Genomic DNA, 20,827 nt, shown 5'->3' with positions numbered 1-20,827 from the left:
TTGACCCCATGCGAGTAATTAAGGGTTAAGATCCAGAAAGGTAAGGGATATGAGTTAAGAGCCCCTTATACTGAAAGTTTAGGCATTTTAGGCACTGAGACGGCTCGCGCCCGCGTTGCGCAGGAGCCGGCGCGACATGAACTCCGGTGACCTAAGAAAGCGGGCGATTACGACACAGTATAAATAAATCAGTAGTTCGATTTTATTTGCTATCGTAGGAATGTTGTTGATAAATAAATTTACTACTTATCCTATACCATTAAACGAGCAATATTTGCATATTTATATATTTGTTTGTATATATACAGTGTGGAAATTTTCGATGTGCCCTGAATGGAAAGTACTTGAAATACTAGGGATAGCAAATTTTTCAGAAAGGAAACATTCCTTTTTCAAATTTTATTTTATTATTCAAATCGATAGAAACAATATAAAAGATAATTTATTGTTAATTTCTCGTAAAATTATTTGCTCTTAGAAATAAAAATATCATGGAATCGAACATTTTTATTGTAGAATCAACATCATCTAAAAATAAAGAACGCTTCTGGTTTATTGGTCTATTTTATACATACATTTAAAGTTTAAAATGAAACTCTCGTTCTGGATTCTCGTTTAATAGTATAGAATAAGAAGTTAATTTATATTTACAACAATAATCCTAGGATAACTAACAAAATCAAACTACTGATTTATTTATACCGTGACGTGCTCGCCGTTTTACTCGCCGCTCGGTTCTAATACGCGAGCGGCGACTACAACGTGGTCGGGAGCAAAACTAGCACAGGTCCTCCTTCGATGACGTCCGGCTGGACTCTGGCGGCACTGACGTGGTGCGCGCGAGTCGCATTTTACGTATTATATTTTATATAGAAAAAAATAAGGGCTAAATTATAAATCTATCCAAAAATTTCCCTGTAAAACCTGATTAGTAAATGAAATGTAAAATTTTCATAAACATAGCGTTCCCCTAATTCTCATAAAACTGATTATGCTTTCAAAATCGATGTTACTTCTGATTTTTTTTTGATCGAGTCAAATGTTTAATATTGTGTTTTTATCCAAAAAAGTCACTAGATCAAACGTTTATCTGTGCTATATATTTTTTTAGGATTTTAAATATGATGATTTCTATCCAAAAACCATGATTTAGAAACATACATTTTGAACAAGGGCGCCTTAAGCCTTCGCTTATCATCGATACGTTAACATACTTTCAATATATGAGTAAGAATTATATTATGAAAAAATTAATATCCTTCCTTATAAAAGAGTAGGTTTACATAAATACATTTGCTTAGTACATTATTCCAAATTGTTAACATTAGTCTTTAGTGTAAATTGAATCCAGGACTTTAATAATTTTACCCTTAATTAATAGCCGAACTCTCAAATAACTTACTTAAACACATCACCAATATAAATTTACCATAACATGGTAAAATAAAATAAACATTCATGTTTGAACGAAAGCCTCACAGTATATTAAAAGAAAAGAAAATTGTTCGTATAATTTTTTCTCTGTTCAATAAATCAAATAACGTTCGTACAAAATACTGAAGTATTGAACGATCTCTCGAAGTTTGCTCGAATATTCTCGAACTAATAATAATACTTAGTTTAATCTTGTCTTGCGGTTAATGTTCAGGTCATACTCAATAAATACTATATTGATTTCTGTCATCAAGGTTTTAATATAACAATTAATGCTTTTCAGTAATTTATAGTGAATTATTTCGTATATATGATCGAGTCTTGTATGGGCCTATGTGTATATTTTAAGAAAATGAATCTCTACATTTATCTATTAAATTATCGAATTTTTAAATATGTTTCTTTTCTATTAAATTATCGAATTTTTAAATATGAATTTATTGTAATACGCTTTAGATAACTGTAAGCTGTATCCCATTGTAGTAGTAATTGTACACATTTTGTTGGGTTGCGATCTGCTCGTGAAATTGATGTGGCGCCTATGGACCCGGCAAGATCGTGGCCTGTTATGTGTATTTAATTTTAAATAAATAAATAAATAAATATCCTATATTGAACTTGTTACAATTATTGTTTATAAGTAAAGTGCATGCAAGTTGAGTTGTAGTTATATTAAATACTAGCTGTTCCGCGCGGTTTCACCCGCATTGCTCTACTACTGTTGGTCTTATGATATATATAGCCTTCCTCGATAAATGGGCTATCCAACACCGAAAGAATTTTTCAAATCGGACCAGTAGTTCCTGAGATTAGCGCGTTCAAACAAACAAACAAACTCTTCAGCTTTATAATATTAGTATAGATTTAGTTCTAAAATGTAGTACATCCTGTTCTTTATCAGAAACACTCATATTATTAATAATAATTTATTCAATAATACAAAAATGTGACCACACATCACACCGAACAAAAACATAGGTCGCAAATCTATATATGCTCGCGCTACAGTGTGATAGGCAGTCTACTTCGCTCTACTTTATAAAGGAAGGCATGTTTATGAGTAAAGTTTTCACTTGACGACTATTAGACTACAAGCCCACATATGAAAAAAATATGGGTCAAATGAACCACCACGGGACATATCTAGTACGAAAGAAGAGCAAAAAATAATAAGATTCATCACTATGCCGTCACTTGTAAGCTGTCCAACTGAGTGCAGATGAGAATTGAAAAGTACAGGTAGACTCGGTAAATTTTGGTCATATATTTTTGTACGGCATTCTTAACCATCGATAGATCCATTAAAAATAATAAGAAACCGCTCAGTGCCGTACAAAAATGTTGGTCCACCAAGTCGGAATTTTAATTTCATTTCCGAGAGTTACCGGGGGTAAATTTGGTCATTTGACCATGTACGGCATCTGTGTCATACTATTGCTATACTGCTTTTAATCCATTATTCCGCAACGCCGTACAAAAATCATGGGGACAAGGGGAAAAAATCGAGAGTTGTAATCCCCTCTCTTTCCCCACTCCAGGGGGTCATTTGACACAACACGAAATAAATTTATTTTTAAAGTATTTTATGCATAGATAATATTTTTTCATGTGCCGTACATTTTCGTTGGTTCAAAGGGGAAAAATCTGAAAAAGAAAAAATCCATATAACGAAATGTTTGCTTTATATTTTGATAATAAAATATAAATAAACATTAATATTAAGAAGCTCGAGGTGGTTAATTATCACCTTGGAAAGTCGGAGTCAAGTGGAATGGACTCCGTTAAATTGATGAACTAATAAAAAAGCTATGAACGAAAAGATGTGAATTATATGCAATCAGCCCATGAATACAGGTAAAGTCACAAGCAAATGCTAGTATTATATACATATTCAAAATGTACAAGTAAAGCGCTTTCAAATGATACCAAACACGGCATATTTATCTTAACTTTATTTTTTTACTCTGTATGTTTTGTCCGCTAGAGGGCGCCACATTAGATTTTGTGAAACCCCATATAGCCTTTAGCTAGCTGGTCGCTGGTTATCCAGTGAACAATTCAGATGCTTCTAATGATATGTTATTTGTCGAATTCTGATAAGTAGTTTAGAAGTTACGAGGGAATAGATGAACATACATACATGACCTGTCAAAACCATAACCCTCCTTTTGCTTTGCCGTAGTTGGGTAAAAATATGTTAATGCCGTACTGTATCAAATGGCCATAAAGCACCCTTAAAATTGTAGCTTTCGTCGCTTTTATCAGCCTAAAAGATGTGGTCTGCACAAAAATGTACGGCATCGTTTTTTCCTAATTTATCTATGTTAATACTATTTAAAACAACGAATAAAGTGTAGAAAACTATTATATTTCATTAATCTACGATGTTTAAACTTAAATAAAATTTCTGGATTTGCATTTCTCTATAACTTTTTTTAGAACGGTTTCTTTTGAACGGCAATACTATACAACAATTGAATTTTACAATATCATGTTAAAAAAAAAGTTCCCGTACAGGGTCAAATGACCTTACAGCTCTTTATATCCAGAATTCGATGAAATTAAGATGATTATTGGTATACATTTAAAAGAACAATTATTTTTTGACGGCATTGCTTTTAATAGTACTTTTGAGTGCTAGATAATGTTTTGGAACCGAAGCCGTACTTAGTCAAATGACCCCCTGGAGTGGGGAAACAGAGGGGATTGCAACTCTCGATTTTTTCCCCTTGTCCCCATGATTTTTGTACGGCGTTGCGGAATAATGGATTAAAAGCAGTATAGCAATAGTATGACACAGATGCCGTACATGGTCAAATGACCAAATTTACCCCCGGTAACTCTCGGAAATGAAATTAAAATTCCGACTTGGTGGACCAACATTTTTGTACGGCACTGAGCGGTTTCTTATTATTTTTAATGGATCTATCGATGGTTAAGAATGCCGTACAAAAATATATGACCAAAATTTACCGAGTCTACCTGTACTTTTCAATTCTCATCTGCACTCAGTTGGACAGCTTACAAGTGACGGCATAGTGATGAATCTTATTATTTTTTGCTCTTCTTTCGTACTAGATATGTCACGTGGTGGTTCATTTGACCCATATTTTTTTCATATGCGGGCTTGTAGTCTATATCTGTTAGGAACTTGACACTCCCCTAGCGAATGTCATATATCTCGGGAGGATTTTTAATTGTAGCTCTTCGCACTTGGGTATTTGGGTTAGTAATTTGGATTTAATGATAATGTGCTATGTGTGCGCTAGTGTTTCCGGGCTTGAGCCTTCTCAGTTTATAAGTATATAATGTATATATAAATGTGACGTCATTATGTTTATGGGCGAAACTGTATGAAACAGTTGGACAGATATTAATGATATTTTTTGTGTATGTTTGGTTGGTGTTTTAATAGATTGTGACGTATTTTTATATCAAAACTTGATTAGTTAATTAGCAAAATATTATATAAAATAAAAATTTTCGTTCGCTAGAAGGAACGGAGATATAAATCTTTTATCGATTATTCTTTGTAAGCAATATTAGAACTCTGTCTAGCCGAAATAAGAGTATTTCATTGTATAAGGAGGAGATTATTAGGAATAAATATTACTTAAAGAATATATCGATGGAAAGGCAACACTTCTTCAATAACTGATTAAGAGAAGAAAGTCGTGATGTTTGAGTATTTTCACAAAAATGATAACTATATGAATAGATACTGGGACAATACTTTAACGATACGAATAATTAGAAAAAACTGCGCTACTAAGTATGTAGTTGTAGTACAAAAATCTAACATGTATTTTATTATTACAATTTGGGAAGATTTTAAGATAGGAGTTTTAACGAATAAATTAAAAAAAAACTGCTTTACTGATTTTAAAAATTATTTACTTACCAGCTGAAAGTGACATTATTCTGAGTCACAGGCTATTTTATTTTTCTATTTGAGTTAATATGGGCGGAGACGGGACGAGCGGCTTGTCATAATATATCGTAGATATAGAGCCAAAACTGTATTCTGATTCATTTACTACTGTAGTTGCCAAAACTTTTTCTAACTCTCGTTTTATCCCTTTCCAAATCCTACCTTTCAAAAGTGTCTTTAAACAAACTTTCACATTTACATTCCTAACAGAGAACAAAATTCTTCTTACTAAATGAATATTTGATCTAACTTTCGGCTACAGCTTTAGCTTTTTCTGATTTTCCAATCTCTTTTAAGACCTATATCTCCTCCTTAGCAAATTTTGACTTAGTCCAAAACTAAGCTCCTAAAAAGGCTTCATTACTACCATAAAGCATGGTTATCATATCTGCTACCCTCCTAATCCATACAACCAAAATGTTAAAAATATGCACATTCACAATTCCGTTACATATATGAAGAAAAACTTCCGAACAATAGACTTGAACCATAAGATCATGGCTATAAGAACGCCTATTTTCCTCAGGCCATAACAGTATATCGCTCGAAGCAGTAACGTCTGAATTATGATAACCGGAGATGACATGGTTATGTATGAAACTACGTATTGTTCATTTCTTCAGAGATTTCAGCGGTGTTCGGTGTATTTTATGGGACGACACGTTCTGGGAAGATAAATGTCCCGTTGTACAATATGTCATTGCCAAGTATCAAAATATATGCATGAAATGCAATTAATGAGGTACGTCTTATCAGAAACTTAATATATTATGCAGTAGCTAATTTTTATTGTTTTAATGCTAAGTAAATGTTGAGGTACGAAGTTTATTCATAAAGTACAGGAGATGTTAATACTTATATTGATATCTATAATTATTAATTATATTGTTATCACAGCATCACGTGTGAACGGCTGAACCGATTTCGATAAATCTTTTTTTAATATATTCCTTGAAGTACGAGGATGGTTTTTATGTAGAGAAAATGTAAATATGTACCACGGGCGTAGCCGGGGCGGACCGCTAGTAAAATCTATAATAAAGTAACTAAGAATAAAACAACAACGTGAGCCAAAAATTTTGTGAACATTAGTTTGTAATTCATACATAGCTATTTTATGAACCATTGAGTAATTCCTATAACTCAAACTAACAAATAAAACATACACCAAAAGCGTTAAAATCAATGAACCACATAAAAACGTCCAAATACGTAATACAAGTCACAGTTTACAATATAATATTAAGTTAGGAATTTCTGAGACATTTTTATAGCAAGTCCAAAACAGGATTATAGGAAAAATCCAATAACACCCGAGATTACAGATGAAAAACTTCTTACATATTACCAGTCCATTCAGAGTCGATCTCTTGGGGGCTAAGTAGCCGAAGATTTATCTTTTTGATAAATCTGTTTTGGATATGTGCAAGGAAATTTAACAAGTTTTATTCACAACTAGCTGTTGCCCGCGACTTCGTCCGCGATTAGGTCGTTTTTCGTCATTCGTCGTTTAAAAAAAATACGTGCCACTTTATTTTTGAATGTTCTTAATTATTGTCTCTTATAAAATTTAACTACTTACATTAAAATTGAACACTCTGATTAGAAAATCTTAAAATCTGAAGAAAACATGAATGAATGTGATTTAAATTCTACATTACTTAGTATCAAAATATAATAATCTAAATTAAATGTAGATTAACAGTTTGAGCACACCATTATAGAATATGTACTTAAGTATTAAATTACGTTAGTTAACATAGTAACTTTACCAAAAACACGATGACTTTCTTTCGCGCTTGGTACCACAAACTAAGCATGTTTGTGGTAAGTGGCCCGCGTGACGCGTCACTTGACCCCCCGCGAGTTCCCCTCCGTTGCTATGCGAAAATACATTCGTTGCTCTATTTTAGGAAAAATTTGTAATACTGTGGCCTGGGCGTTATAACACGTCCAGGGAGTTCCTGAGTGCCGATATCACCATCTTGAGGAAAAGCTTCTAATGTCGATTTAAAACTGCATACATACGAATTAACCTGTTCTAAAATTGTGAAATGAGTTCAGTTTTAAATTTGAGAAATATTGATTTCTTGTATTCCACTATTCGTTGTAGTCGAATACAAAATATAGGGTAAAAGTGGGATAGATGCCGCACCGGGATAGATGCCTCATTTTCAAAAAACCTCACTTCCCAGAGTCGTGACTACGAATTAATGATTTAAATAGGAGCTCCTATCACCCCGCACCTCGGGTACGCATGAGCTGTTGTTTGGTGAAGACGTGTTTCGCTAGTGCGTGTTGTAATATCCGCGGCGAACTTCACGAACACGTTAAAATTTAAAAAGGTTGATATTTGCCTTTGCATAACTTTATAAGCATTTCACTATATTTCTTATTATGTCTATACACTGGTTCATTAATTACAAATCTAAGTGAAAATATTGGCTCTTTTGTTTTTATTTAATAAAAAAATACTGGGGCAGCTATCCTTATCAAAAAGTATAGTTGCCCCTTTTTTTTCGAGGGATAGATGCCCTTAGGGGCCTCTAAGGGCATCTATCCCTCAATACATATTATGTATATGTTATTATCGATAATCACAGGTACCGTTTATATTTTTACCTGATTGCGCCAGAGGTTTTCTCTATGTTAACCGATTTTACTCGTTTAATTTGCTTTTTTTTGTTATGTATACTTACTTATTAATGATCTGCCCTTATACTGATTGTAGGAGAACCACGCCACGAAAATACAAAAGAAAAGAAGGAGTGCGAGCGCAAGTATATTCTTGGACAACAGAACAACTATGTTAACATGACATTTGCTGGTTTATCATATAAATTTTATTAGATTTCGCGTTTATAGAGTATGTAAGGCATCTATCCCACTCTGCAGGCATCTATCCTCAAAAAAGGTGTTCTACAAAAATGTTTATTACACATTATCTATAAATGATAGGATAAAAAATATATATAGTAATTCAAAACAGATAATTAACCTAGCTATATTCATACAAAGTGTTCGTATAAGATTCATGTTTTTAAAATTGAGGCTATTTCAAAAAGTGGGGCATCTATCCCACTTTTACCCTATTTAAACAAACTTAGGTTGGCCTACAGGCAAAAGGGATCCTATCAAATGGTAAACTTGACCTTGTATCTTAAAAGTAAGCATGAACGGACCTTCTGATAATTATTGAGCATCAAAGGATCATTTGAAACGCGCTACTATAAGAGCGAATATTGTCTAATAACAGTTTACATTGCACAGTATGTTCCTCTAAAAGTAGTGATTTCAAAGGTTCCGGTGTATCTTCAAATGAAAGCCGACTCCTTACTACACTTTAAAGCATTACAAAAAGAACATACTACGCCTTTACAGAAGATGATCTGTAATCAATTATGAGGTTATAAGCAAACCCACTTTTATATTTGTCAGACCACACCACCGAATTCGTAGATTGTTTACCTCAAGTCATTAAGACTATGACGAAATCTGTCTGCAGTAAGACGGACCTCTCGCTATTCGTCCGTTTCCAGAGACCGAATAGTTTCAATTCTTAATCTTTCATTAAACAAACTTATTAATCGTTCTTGTCTCATATAATTGTAATATTCGCGTCCCTACTCTAGTCATTGCTTAAACTCATGTTCATCTTCAAAAGATCGAATAATATTATGATGCACCCTATCATTTGTCAAACGGTCTTCATATTGAGTAAAGTTTCAGATTCTCGAGATAAAATATGACTGTCGTGATCAGTAGTGAGACGTAATTCCCTCTCAGTGAGGGTTTCGGTCTCACGGGATAGTACAATATGCCGTTTGCGATCAGCTGTGAGACGTCATACCCTCTCAGTGAAGGTTTCGGTCTCACGGGATAGTAGGGGAGACCGGGTTTGGTTGTCTAACGGGATGGTTGTCACAGCGGTCTTAACACAAAACTGAACTATCGAATAAGTCTGTTGAACAGCGTGGCAAGAGCGATACAGTGACAACGCTGTCCCCACTTCGCGTCAGACCGCCCCGATCTGCCGTGAGGGCCTCACACGTGTTTATTGTTTTCGCACAGATTTTTTATGATATGAGGACCGAATATGCTCCTCATAACATCACTTTTTGAGAACGAAACGACAGCGCGGTTTAATTTAATGCCAACACCATTAGAAAAAAGGATTATTATTAATTGTGAAAAAATATCATGATTTACACTATTAACACTCTTTTAACATAAAATATAAGTCTGTGAGTGTGTAAAAATAAATCCAGCTAATTACACATCAAACTTATGTTTATAATTTGGTATACGACATGAAAATATATTAATTACCAAGCAATAATAATACAGATAAGCAGTGGTGGCTCAGTGGTGAGACCTCGGACTTCGAATCGATAAGTCCGGGGTTCGAGACCAGGCGAGCGCGCAGGAAATAAATTGATTTTTCAATTTATCTGCGCATGTTGTAACATCACCACTGCTCGAACGGTGAAGGAAAACATCGTGAGGAAACCGACATGTCGAAGAATTAAAAAGTTCGATGACATGTGTCATCCGCCAACACGCACTTGGCCAGCGTGGTGGATTAAGGCCTGTACCCTCATAGGAGGCCCGTGTCCCAGCTGCAGCAGTGGGAACGTATATGGGCTGATGATGATGAATAATACAATATAAATACTGAACATAAGTAGGTATAATAGATAAGTAGTATTAGTTAAAATATACTTTGACTGTTAGTCAAAGTTTATTTTTACTAACAACATGTAAATGAAGAAGAAATAATAATTACCAACGAACTGACCTTTTCTATAATACTTAACACGGCACATTTTTCAAATTATCTTGCTCAACCCTGCTCAAAAATTTGAGGGTTTTGTTGGAACTTTAATATGTCAAAACTATGATATAGGTATCTAAACTACGATACAACTTGCTTGCGGAAATGCTCATTACAATTGTGAATCTAAAGAATAACTAACAACATACTATTCAATTTTATTGAGCTGATGAATATCTTTTGCCTGGAAGAAATCACCGTCGCCTAATAAATATACTGTGTTTTCTTATAAAACCGTTACATAATTTATTTTATCTACTTAAATAATGAAAATGATATTATATTTATAAAATATAAAACATATTATGTAAAATGATTAAAAATAAATAAATGAAGCAACTACGATTCAAAGAAAACATCTTTTTCAGTGTTAAAATGCTCTTAGCAATCCTGGATGATGAACTGTATCATGTTCTCTGATCCCAGTACGGTCGGTACCTCGATAGCCATAACGATAAATATTATAATCAGATAACCGCAAAGTCAAAATAAAAACATTACTTGTACAGTTGTGAGTGCAAAATTTATGGTTAGGGAGCCAGGTGCAAATTTGGTTAACTATTTCCTCTCAAGAGATAATTCGTCAGACGCATGAGAGTATAGTATTATAAAGCCTCGTGAACGTCAGCTGACGCTCGGTTGGGGGGGTGAGCGGTTGTAGCCTCCCACGCACATAGGAAAAAAAATACATTCATTCATTCATTTCCTCTCAGCTAAAAATTTGTCAAATTGTAGCTAACCCAATATCTCAACGAAAAAAAATAGTCAGCTGGTTACAACATGGTGTATTATACGTCAGCTGGTGTCTCGAACATGAAAGTTAAATTTAAAGAAAAATTTATTTTCCGTTATTTCCTCTCAAACAAAAATTTACCTGATGATAGCTTATATGTAACTGTGGATAAATATATATGTCAGCTGGCTGTATCTTGGTGGAAAAACCGTCAGCTGATACGGGAGGCTACAACCGCTCTTCCCCCCAACCGAGCTCCAGCTGACGTTCACGAGGCTTCATAATACTATACTTTGATGCATTTTACTAATTACCGCTTGAGAGGAACTTGGTCATAAAATCTGCTGCTGGCTCCCGGACCATTACGTTTCATTTGGAATAACATTTTTTTCGGTACTAAAACGTAGTCGTTTGATATGTGGTTGGCTGCCCCTCCTCTCCTTCCTGAAAAATATCCTCCAAAATTTCCCGAGATACTTCCAATGATTGAACCATTGGACGTTGGACATTAACTTCAGTCAAAAATTGACGAAGCGGATGATTACTAATTTCCACTTAATCCTCGCTGCTACTATCTTTACCATCAAATCATCAATTTTCAAGTGGTGTTGTAAAAATATCAGCAGAAATCGTCTTCCAAAGGCGATATAATTTTATGAGCATTGAATCTGTAAATAACAAAATCAAAAGTTAACTGTAAATCTATAAAAAAAGCTACTTACAAATAAAATTTTATCAAAAACTACTGTTCCCAATGCACCTCAAAATAATAAAAGAATTCATCATTTTATTATTTCATTCTAAAAGTGTAATATAATACTACCAACAAAAAACATGAATTGCTATCATTATAAAAAATAAATACCTATAAGTAACAACTTACTTTTTGTGGGAACGCATGATGGTGAAAATTCACAAAACACGAAGATTGCATTTGATATTTTTGGTTTTATGGCATTCAATTGCTTTATAAATATCACTACATAGTATAAAAAAGTCGCTTTCTCTGTCCCTATGTCCCTTTGTATGCTTAAATCTTTAAAACTTCGCAACGGATTTTGATGCGGTTTTTTTAATAGATAGACTGATTCAAGAGGAAGGTTTTAGTATATAATTTATTAGGTTTTAGACAAAGCGGACGAACCCGCGGGCGGTAAGCTAGTAAATTTATAAAATACGAAGATTTTTAAAATTGTAACTAATGAATGCAATCAATATTAGATTAATTAATGGTGTCTAGTTTTACTTAAAATAATAAATATCTACCCTCACTTTAAAAAAATGTAGTATATTTATTATTTACACGAAATATACCTTATAGGGAAGGGAAGATATGGGCTAACCGCTAAAGAGTTAAATAAATAACATAATTATATTTAAATTATTAATTTCCAACTGTGTATTCAGTAGTGTTAACATCTAAATTGATTTGATTTTTACGAAATCTCATAGATGGCGCTGTTACAAAATTAACATTATACAACTTACATTCTTTAAACTATGTTTCTCTTCCCAAGTTACTTAAATGGCATAATTTTTATAGTGTCAATCTAGATATTGTCAAACAACATTTATATATGCGTCATTTGATTATTAATTTCCAATAGTTAACGTGTTTTTGATTTTTCTAACACTTCATAGATGGCGCTGTTTCAAATTTGTCTTTATACTGCTAAGATTCATTTAACTGTTTCTCTGCCCAAATTACGTAAATGACATAGTTTTTATTTTGTAAAGCTAGATAATAGCATGACTTACTCGAAACCAACATTTAAACATGAGTCTTTAGATTGTACGCTGTCGTAGTACACGGAATATGTAAGAAAAATAAAGGCTCACAGCTCCTCCCCCGAAGGTGATATCATGATAATATGTTTAAACTATCCTCACCCGACCTCTTAGGAATATTCATGCAAAATTTGAAGTAAATCTATGCAGTACTTTTCGAGATTAGCTCGGTCAAACATACAGACAAACAGACAAACAGACAAACAGACAAACAGACAAACAGACAAACAGACAAAAATTCTAAAAACTATATTTTTGGCTTCTATATCGATTATAGATCATGGATTATGTATTCTTTTAAAAAAATATTCAATGTACAGTTTTGACTTTCCTACGATTTTATTATATGTATAGATATTGCTACAATCTCTACCTTCCTATATCTGTTTGAATAATAAAATAGTATTTCTAAAATATTTCGGAAATAAGACGTTCTTTTGTAGTTAATTTTGCACGTATAAAAATTAACATACCTATCCTACAGATTTACACGTCATCACGACATTCTTTATTTTTCAAATATATACAATTTCAAACTGCAAAAACATTTACTATAAATAATTCCCACCGCAAACGGAAGCAACCGCTTCAGTTATTCGTTCAAAGTAACAAGCGGTTATGCAGTATTTCTTCACGCCCCTAATCCGCTTCCATTCCTAATCCCTCAACCTTATTATAATACACGCAAGTTCACAACACGATAGCTTGAAAATACTATTCACAAAGATCTCTGTTGAATAAGGGCCGATTTTTCAAGGCTTGGCAAACTTATCCATCTATTAAAGTATTATGTATTGCACATTATTAAAAAAAAAGAGTGTATGTGCAGAGTACACTGTACACGTGTCAAAAGTGATACTTTTTTGGCATGGTTCAAAGATACCAAAATCCTACCTTACGTGACGGTATTGCCCTGACGCGACCTTGAAAAATATAACCAGTAAAATACCAAAAAACGGACAATTAACATATTTTTGTAATAGTTGTTTACTTCAAATTTAATTCAATATTCAACGAACCAGATTTAACCAAGGAAAGAAAAATCTGCACTAAATCTAGAGACGTTAAAAATTTATAGCACACACTACATATTATGCACGCATCTGTTTCGACCCACGACACTCAACTTTATTCTCACAAACTTTGACACTTTCTGAGCCGAATTTACGAGTAAACTTCCTTACTATCCGTCACTTTAGTTCGTAGATAGATCAGCCAAGTTCGGACCTTTTTAATGATACGTCGCATGATTTAGATGTCGCACTCTTCATTAATCATTAGGCGGGTTCACAAGGAGCGATGCAATTGCTAAATGAAGCCTGTGAATGAAGCAGAAGGAAGCAGATTAGATCGACAAATGACAGCATACGTCACTTTCTTCTACCAAGCCACGTTCACACTAATAGCCATATCCCCACAGCAGAAGCAATTGCTGCGCGAAGCAGCTCGGTCAGTGTGGACGTGGCTTGGCCAAGGAAGGCGCGTGTGCCACCTTTTTACTAAAAGCTGAGCAAATTGCCGAAGAGCTGCTTCACGAGGCTGCTCGTTCTGTGTAGACCCGCCTATTGAATATGCTGCTCGAAAAGGAAAATATTGTTGTTATAACTTTGAAGCCAAAGTGAAAGTGACAGTTGGTTATTGGATGTCATATCATACTGAGTTATGAACCGCTTATTTCTAATATGTATAACGTTAGAAATTTTCCTCATATAGAATTACGATGAAGACGTATAAAAATATGAGAATAACCTTAAAGTTGCCACTAGGAATTCATAATAATGAATATTTACATAGATATATTAAATAATCGTAAATTGCTTAATACCTAACCTATCATAACATGCTATTCACAGCGATACATTATTCTTAGTAACTATTGTAAATATAACTGCATGAGTATAACTTAGATCTTTCATATCACTAATATTTCAAGTACAAATAATCACATTAACCAATAGATAAATATGTAAATTTCAGTATTTAGTACGTGGCTCCAGGCTAGAGATCGCTATCGATGCAATGTAGAGACGATTTTGCCGCATCACTTCCTACATTGTATGCGCCTCTAGAGGCATGCTTCGATATCGATAGCTAGCCTCGATGCAGCCGATTTAATCTACAATGTTTCCAACTTAAATCAAAGAAAAAAATATCTCGAACGTTTACGAGGATATTAAAATATAGGAATAAATAGATTGAAACGGATCTGATCTCGGTATTGACATTGAGAAATCCATTATGGAACAATAATTGAAATAGGAACTTCATTTAACTTAGGCAACGCCTAAATATTATACCGTTCTATTTAATACAAATACATAATCTCATTTACTATCTTTGATTAAATCGTGACACAATTTTCATCACACTAATAATATAAATAACACGAACAAATGATATTTTATTTAATTTCAGACGTCAAAATTCGATTCCATTTTTAAACAGCACCCTAACACTGCCACAGATAACTAATAAAGAGTATAATAAACATTCTTTATTACTGGCAAGTGAGTGGCAACGTATGTGAAAAACAAACAATGACGTAACAGAATTCCAATTTCAAATTCACCTATCGCCGTCGTTTCTAAGGGCTGGCTTGATTAAATTCGCCCTTTATGTACGTGAGAGCTACTTGGTTACCTTCACGTTATATAATTGAAACGATGTCCTTTTTATTTCGACATGGCAATACCCAATTTCGCGCGTTTTTGTTCTCTAGATATTTTATTCCAACTAGCTTTTAACTAATAGGTATCGAATATGCATCAGTTTTCTCGTAAATGTGGTTTTTTGAAGGTTATTGTAAATAAGCGACATGGAAACTTTTAACAGCCACTCACTTATGCTTCTGAATAAGTTTGAATGTTATCTTTATGTAGAACACATTTTCATAGTTATGCTAACAACGTATTCAATTAAAAGTTTGACATTTTTGGTCAAATTAAATAAATTTTGGAAGTTCTAAATTATTTTTCGTATGAACTCTATAAAAGTATTTCTCTCCTGAGAATAAAGATATTCAGAAATGCTCTGAAAATTGTGGTCATCATTTTCAAACTAAATACAGATATCAGCACTTGTAAAAACACAAAAACACATAGGTAATATCATGGACGTATAAAAAAAGACGGACGGTATATCGCCTAAACATTGAGTGAAGCCTAGTAATGGCGGCGAAACATCCATGTGTGTGTGCCATGTTGCCATGGCAACAGCTGTTCTGTTGACAATGGCGGCTGTATTTTTTTCTATAAATTTTGCCGTAATAATTTTGGCATTAAAACATAAAAGAAATAACTTGCTTCCCTGTGGAATGTAATCCCTCGTGTTTTGTTATTTAAAATTGTACTGTTGCGACACCATTTAAGACGATACACAAAAAAAAATCCACTGCTTGGCGGGCGGAGTCTAATAGCTCGCTATCGCGAACGCGGGTGTGCGCGAAGTCATTCTTGCAAATTCGCCGCGCTGCCGCTGGCCGACTCGGGACAAACATGTATGGAGTCGTCATACAGTTATAATATTGTTATACATTTATTCAATTGTTGATTTATTGGTTTTATTTTCTTGCTTATAAACAAATAATCTTCTTTCCAACAACTACTTAGACATTATTAATAATTATTATTATTTCGTAATGTTTACTTTATTACAAAATAATACAGGTTATAAATAATCTTTAAAATAACAAAAATATTGTTACTCTGAAAAAATGAAATGATAATCAATAACGCGGACTACTGAATTGATTTAGATAGAATTTGATGCTGACGTATATTACAATATAATGCCCAGAAATGAAAGGTACTAAGTATTTCTGAAAGAAGTTATAAACCCTAATTCTTCTCAGTCAAAGTCAAGAGTGGAAGATATCACTAATACAGTAAAACTGATGCGAAACTTTGGATGTTAATTTGTATATTTTTTTGTTAGTTGTTACTTAATCACGTCAAGACTACATTACCAATTTTGATAAAATATAGCTAATTGCCTGGATTTACACATAGGATACTTTTTATCCGAACTGAACACTTCTGTGGGATAAAACAGGATTCACGATATAACCTAATTCCAAGCGGGCAAAGCCGCGGTCGGAATTATATTTTTTTAAATAGAAAAATTGTTTAAAAAAAAACACAAAATATATTGACGCATGTATTTATTTTTTGCACTCTATTATAATTGTAATTATTCATTACAAATAATCAAAATAAAATAGCCAGAACAAAGTTAGGCCCTGGTAGGGTAGGTAGGCAGGTACAGCAATGTGAGACGAACACTGGCTTATTTATACCAATAATAATGTATTATAAACATTAAATTAAGTTTACAACAAAAATACATAATATTAGCTAATGTGAAAACGAATCAACCAATCATCCCACAACAATGAAATGTGCACACAAATATTCATCCAAATCGGTTCATGTGATTAGGAGGAGTGACTGCAGCGCCATCTTCCGGGCCCAATTGTGTTTCCAGATCACCCAGGAACTCAATTTAATATACTTACACAAAATTTTTCGAAATGAAAACTCACATTACTATGTAAATATGAATATAAACCTGTTTTAGTACTAAGCAATTTCCCGCACAGGTGTAGTAAGTATAAATGAAATAAATATCAACATCAAATTCTTTATACAACATACTTATCTACCACCTACTAAGAAATGTAATTCTTGAAATTTTTTCGTATTTTTTTTAAATATAATACTACTCCAATGAGCTCCTGTTCCATATCACGTCCGCCATACTTCCACTAAGTTCACCATGATTTTTTATTTCTTTGCACTTTGTTGCTTTTTGCTAAAAATGGAATCATGCGATAAAACCAGTAGAACGTTGATAACATACATTTTTGACTGAATAAAGGTACTTACGAAGGAGTGGGTTCACATTGTGAACAATCAGTGGGTTTATTTTCCTTCTGGATTCCGGATTTCTGAAAAGATTATCTATGCTATAAATAAAAAAAATCTTACACATTCGTTATGTACTTAAAACAGGGGTACATATCAAACATCGTCTATAATACAATTATCATCAAATCTTTTATATAAAAATGAATCGCAAAATGTGTTGGTAAGCGCATAAATCGAGAACGGCTGAACCGATTTCGATAATTCTTTTTTTATTATATTCCTTGAAGTACGAGGATGGTTCTTATGTAGAGAAAACGTAAACATGTACCACGGGCGAAGCCGGGGCGGACCGCTAGTTTAAAATAAAACCAACTTCTTCATTAATTTGTTCCAATTGTAAGCATTCTTTTTTCTCCAACCTTTATGTTTCTTCTTCTTATTTTCTTTATATTCTTATTCTATTATTTTCTTAGTTTCTTCTTCTTATAAGACAAAATGAGACAAATGGGGACACCATTTGTCTCATTTTGTCTTATCGTGTTGTCACCCTTTTTTACGATTGCGCGAGCGACACAAGATCCCCGTGTGACGGCCGTAGCGGGAATGACTCGTGCAGCGATCGGGGTAGGAAGGTACAGGGCGGCTCTCGCTATATTGGCTGGTCGCGCGCTAATTTCAAGTATTTCTTGTTTATTTCAAAACCATCGCATATTTCAAAATTCTAAATCGGTAGACGTATAGGTTGTATATTTTATAGTTAATATCCAAAAAGTCGTAACTTTACGTTTGTTATTTTGAAGATGCCAGAGATTATAAAAAAATAACAATGAGAACTTTGTATTTTTTTTCTATCGAGAAAATATCATGGAATCATGTTTCTAAAACGGTAGACGTATTGTGTTACTATTGAACTTTCTTGTCAAGAATTTTCATCACGACAACTTTAATAATATAAAAATTACGAAGGTTTGAAAAGGGCCGTAAATGTTAGAAAAATTAATTCATCACCTTAACCATGCAAGACGGCATTTTAAATTTTTTTGTGAAACAGTGACGCAGTTAATCAGTCGGTAGTTCATGACGTAATGGCGGCCGACTAGCTTACTATGGTGAGAGTGTGTGCGTGTTTATTGTCTTTACACGATCGCTAGCTTACTATGGTGGCTTCACGTTGTTTGTTCGTAATACGGCGTCCGTCTTTTTTTATACGTCCATGGGTAATATATACTTGAAAAATGGTGCACACGAATCAGTTATATTTTCCATACAAACATCAATCAATCTTTTAAAGATTGATTTGTTGAGAAATATTTCCCATTTATAGAGCATTTGAATCCTATTAAATTAAATATCAACTTGATTTGATGTTTTACAAAATAGCGCTACTATGTAAACAACTGGCCTATAATATTAAATAAATTAAAATGATTACCTTGAGATGAAAAGCATTGAGAGGTAAAAAATACAAAAACAAATTTGTGAAAGAAGTTATATTTGAGTTTGATATTCGAATTTTTATTAATATTATAGAAATGAATTTATGCTTCGGTGATTTCTAAATAAAATATCCCCCGAATATTTTAGACAAAGGTATGATTCACGAGTCTAAAAACTTATTATTAACGCGTACATATTTTAAAGATAGCTCTAGCTTACCAGCACATTTAAAAAATCATTCACCAAAAAAAAACAAATTAAAAAATAATAAATAAAAAATAGTGCAAGAGTTTCAATTTAATGATCAAATATTTCCCGTGAAACATTGCTTTCCCGTCTATAAATTGCATACGAATGTAATAAAAGCACTCAAAGAAATACACTTATCTATACATATAATAAAATCGTAGGAAAGTCAAAACTGTACATTGAATATTTTTTTAAAAGAATACATAATCCATGATCTATAATCGATATAGAAGCCAAAAATATAGTTTTTAGAATTTTTGTCTGTTTGTCTGTTTGTCTGTTTGTCTGTTTGTCTGTTTGTCTGTTTGTCTGTATGTTTGTCCGAGCTAATCTCGAAAAGTACTGCATAGATTGACTTCAAATTTTGCATGAATATTACTAACAGGTCGTGTGAGGTTTTTTTAAACATATTATCATGCTATCACCTCCGGGGGAGGAGCTGTGAACCTTTACTTTTCTTACGTATTCCGTGTACTACGACAGCGTACAATCTAAAGACTCATGTTTAAATGTTGTTTTTGAGTAAGCCATGCTATTATCTAGCTTTACACTATAAAAACTACGTCATTTACGTAATTTGGGCAGAGAAACTGTTTAATGAATCTTAGTACTATAAAGACAAATTTGATTCAGCGCCATCTATGAGATTTCGTAAAAATCAAATCAATTTACATGTTATCACTACTGAACTCAATGTTAAAAATTAATAATTTAAATATAATTATGTTATTTATTTATTTAACTCTTTAACCCATAATAAATCTTCCCTTCCCTATAAGGTGCGCTTATATAATTCGTGTGAATATACTACATTTTTAAAAGTGAGGGTAGATGTATATTATTTTAAGTCAAACTAGACACCATTACAGTTAATCTAATATTGATTGTGTTCATTGATTACATTTTTAAAAATCTTCGTGTTTTAATAATTCGATCACGAGGCGGGACTCTAATACAAAAAGGTTAGTTCGTTGATAATTATTATTCCTTCATCATTTACATGTTGTTAGTAAAAATATACTTTGACTGTTAATACTTTTGTTCAGTATTTATCTGTATGATTATTGCTTGGTAATTAATCTTAATGGTTAAAGCTACACAGAAATCAAGTATGAAAGAAATGTTCTCCATATTATATAAAAAATATCTCCCGACATCATAAATGTCTATCTTTTATGGTTGAGCTTAGGAGTTCAAAGCTTTCTGATTATATTTGTCTACTAGCTGTCCCCGCGATTTCGTTCGCGTGGAATAGTGACTATGGGACCTATGACCATGGGCTCAGGGTGGGGCAACAATAAAAAATCATTTTTATTTTCATGCTCCCACTCCCGCGCCCACTCGCACTCCCACGCCATATGCCACGTTCAGTCCTAATCCCTACTGAACTCAATGTCAATGATAATTATTATTCCTTCATCATTTACATGTTGTTAGTAAAAATATACTTTGACTGTTAATACTTTTGTTCAGTATTTATCTGTATGATTATTGCTTGGTAATTAATATATTTTCATGTCGTATACCTAATTATAAACATAAGTGTGATGTGAAAC

The 20,827-nt window shown here is 33.2% G+C and overlaps 1 long non-coding RNA gene across 1 annotated transcript; it reads right to left on the bottom strand.

Moving 5' to 3' along the window:
* Positions 1-16,569: 16,569 nt before the first annotated feature.
* On the bottom strand, positions 16,570-18,315 carry LOC149480243 (uncharacterized). Its single transcript, XR_016317012.1, has 4 exons — positions 18,088-18,315; positions 17,959-18,028; positions 17,604-17,665; positions 16,570-17,529 (listed from the first exon to the last, which is right to left on the bottom strand). It is a non-coding gene; the product is annotated as an uncharacterized LOC149480243 (long non-coding RNA).
* Between the last annotated feature and the right edge of the window lie 2,512 nt (positions 18,316-20,827).

This window comes from Colias philodice, chromosome 18 (assembly GCF_061535455.1).
Source record: "Colias philodice isolate Cphi_HAF_F1 chromosome 18, ilColPhil1 Martin Lab GWU primary, whole genome shotgun sequence".
Classification (NCBI taxonomy): domain Eukaryota; kingdom Metazoa; phylum Arthropoda; class Insecta; order Lepidoptera; family Pieridae; genus Colias; species Colias philodice.
Note: the sequence above shows the minus strand (reverse complement) of the source record. Positions and strands in the feature narration are given on the sequence as shown.